The following is a 3,052-nucleotide window of genomic DNA, read 5'->3' on the forward strand; positions in this document are numbered from 1 at the left end:
TGTGTGTGCTCCCAGTGGCGGCGGCACATGGGCGCGTGCTCCCGGCTGCTCCTCGGAGCGATGCAACCAGCGGTTCATGGAAATAAAGGGACGCGGCAGCACTGTGGTCATCGGCGCTTGACAACGACTACAGAGGCAACTGCGCGTCAATTGGATTGGGCGATTGGCTTGCCCCCATTTCGTCGCAGCACAGGGCTGCTGCTGACGTGGGCTTGGAAAGTGCCAACTTGGCTATCTTCAGGCTAAGGGTCACTCGACACTGGAGACCCTTTGCTACATGTTCAGTTAACTCGTTGGAGATGTCCGAGTGATTTTTCTGTTCCTCCTGTAGGAAACTCACAAGAGTGCCTTGAAGAGGAAAGAAAAAGCTGCACGGGCTAAAAAAGTATGACATTACATCTCTTGCAATAATTGGAAATTTTGACAAAATCGTTACTACTTGGGTTTTCCTGATGCTGGTAGTAGTCATTACTACTTGGGTTTTTCTGATGCTTATTATGGGAATTTCTAATTGTTATGCTACTAAAAATAATGTCAACCACTGTTTAGTTACCTAGGTGCCCAATTTAATCATTTCTAGATATCATAATTATCGGTCCACGATCCCATGACTACCTTTCACCGCGGGCATGTGCTCCGCCCCGACGCCCTATGCTTCACACCTTCACCGTGGAGACCGTTCATTTGTAAGCTTCCAAGGTCTGAGCTGGGATTTATTTCTAGAAAGCAGCAACGTTGTGGGTGGAAACGAAGAAGGCGGAGTTGGTTGTTATTCCTATCGCTTATGAGCTGCGGAATGGTAGGCATGGCTACTTCCAGTTGAGGTGCACAAAAACTTCATTTTATTGAAAACTCAATATGTAGGGTGAAACGTATGGTGATAGATCCAGTGATTACTTATTGGCAAGCAAATGGAAAAATCTTCCAGACTGTAATTTGTGTGAATTTGTTTCTGGTCTATCAAATTCTATTTGGAACCCAGAGTAGGTACATGGGTGGGCATTCAGAAGTACTATTGAGTGGTAATATACTTGGTGAGTTTACATTATTCTTAACCAAATTATTTTTATACCCTACTAGCATACATTGTAATGTTTTGCCACTTTTTATGTCTTCCGAAATTTTTATGGTTGGCCTCATGTGTACTCATGGTTCAACAAATCTGCCATGGTTCTAGATTTGTAGGTTGGCACGGTAGATTTATATAAGAGTGTGGATTTTGTACACCCAAGTATGAGTGTGGGTGTGTTACTTGCCGTTCGTCTAATCCTCGAGATCCGTGCATAGTGAAGTAACGTTGGACATTTTGTTTTGCGTTTGCAATTGTCCAGTCCCATCCAAATCTCCTTTTTTCCTGGCTTTTTTCACCATCTGACCAGTGTCTCTGTCGGGACGTTTAGCTCTAGGTACAGTTGCTGCCGCTGTCCAAAAAGTAGTACTACTAGACCTGCCCTCCATTCCTCGTGCTCTTGCCGCCGGCAGAGACTTCTCATTTTTCCCGCGTCGGCCATCTTCTCCAGGTGCGGCGAGAGCTCCGGCGTACCAGCCAACTCCACCCGGCCGCCGGTAGGCGTGCAGTAGAGCCGTCTACACTGCGCCGCTGACGCGCAGGCACAGGACGCCGTCCTCGTCGCCACCGAGCCGTCTACGTCGTCGTCGTGCGCCATCGCCAGCGAGCCGTCCACACTGCGCTGCCGATGCGCAGGTATAGTACGCCGTCTCCCCCTTTCCTTTGTGTTTGCGTCTGTACTAACGGCGACGCCTGTTGCGTGTAGGCAATGGTCGCAGGGGCAACTCCAGAGCGGGCACCCCATTGTTTTGGAAGGGGGCGAATCGTCAAATGTCTACTCCGCCGGCGCTCCTCCCTCGCGCGCGGTGGTCTCCGGCTGGAGCGGCACGACACCCTAGACGGTGGGCTGCTGCCGGCGGGAGCAAGGCCACCGGAGATGTGGATGCGGTGCCTATTGCCTCCACGGATGCGTGGATGTGTGCGGACTGGCGCATCACGGCATCGTGTTGGAGGATGTCGCTGAGCGTCACGCTGGCGGCGTCCCCGGCAGCCGCGTCCGCGACGAGGGCGCTGTTGAATGCGCCAGAGATGGACTTTTAAGCAGCGCAGGAGGTGTTCCCATGCCTGCGGACGCCGCCGAGCTGATGCCTTCGGCCGACTCGGGAACGCGGAGGCACACCAGCAACGCCGTGGGTGCCGTGACCAGAGGTCGCCGAGGGCAGCGCCGTGCACAGGCGCGACATGTCCGTGCAGCCTACCTTTTTGTTCTTGCGTTGATGTTGCGTCTGTGCGGAGGAAACAGAGAAACAGCAGAGATGCCATCGCTGACATGATGTCGAGCTTTGTCTATGCGGAGGAAGCAGCGGCGCCGTCTTATCTCTCTCCCAAAAATTCTTCATATTTTCCCTAACTTTTCTTGAACGCAAATGGTGAATTGATGTTGTATGGAGTGATTTCCTTGTTGCTGTCTCCTCTCGGTTTGGTTCTTGTTAATGCATTAAACTTGTGCTTTAAAATATTGCCTCCATACAGGGTGTTCCCTATTGGTTGGATGCTAGCATTTTGAAATTTTCTGGCATGCAAGAAGATGTGTTACCGTTAAGAGCATAGTCTTCTTGGCTTCTTGTGGTATAAAATTATGTTAGGAAGTAATGAAAAGTAAATATGAGTATAATATAAATAGTCCATCTGTCAGCTATATACGATAAATCCATCACTTATAGTAACTAAACTGAAACATGTATGCTGAGCTACAATTCCAGCACTACACCTGTTTAGTCCTCATTAATTCATATTCATTGTCAGCTTTCGATTGTAGCTGCACGGAGTTAGTTGAGTCTAGCAGCAAGGATGTGTCTCACCTGTGCATTCGTAATATGTCACCGATTTTGACAAAGATAGCATGTAGCTAATTCTCCCCCATAGTTCACAAATGATATCTTGGCTGCTGGTTATCGGAACATAATTATTTCTCATGGTTCATACAAAGATATATTGACTGGTGGAGATGGGAAGTAGAAGTGGTACATAGGTTCGGTCAAA

General features: G+C 49.0%; 1 long non-coding RNA gene across 1 annotated transcript; it reads left to right on the forward strand.

Moving 5' to 3' along the window:
• The first annotated feature begins 1,163 nt into the window (after positions 1 to 1,163).
• LOC127305217 (uncharacterized) lies at positions 1,164 to 2,526 on the forward strand. Its single transcript, XR_007853759.2, has 2 exons — positions 1,164 to 1,705; positions 1,776 to 2,526. It is a non-coding gene; the product is annotated as an uncharacterized lncRNA (long non-coding RNA).
• The last annotated feature ends 526 nt before the right edge of the window (positions 2,527 to 3,052 follow it).

This window comes from Lolium perenne, chromosome 1, assembly GCF_019359855.2.
Source record: "Lolium perenne isolate Kyuss_39 chromosome 1, Kyuss_2.0, whole genome shotgun sequence".
Taxonomy (NCBI): domain Eukaryota; kingdom Viridiplantae; phylum Streptophyta; class Magnoliopsida; order Poales; family Poaceae; genus Lolium; species Lolium perenne.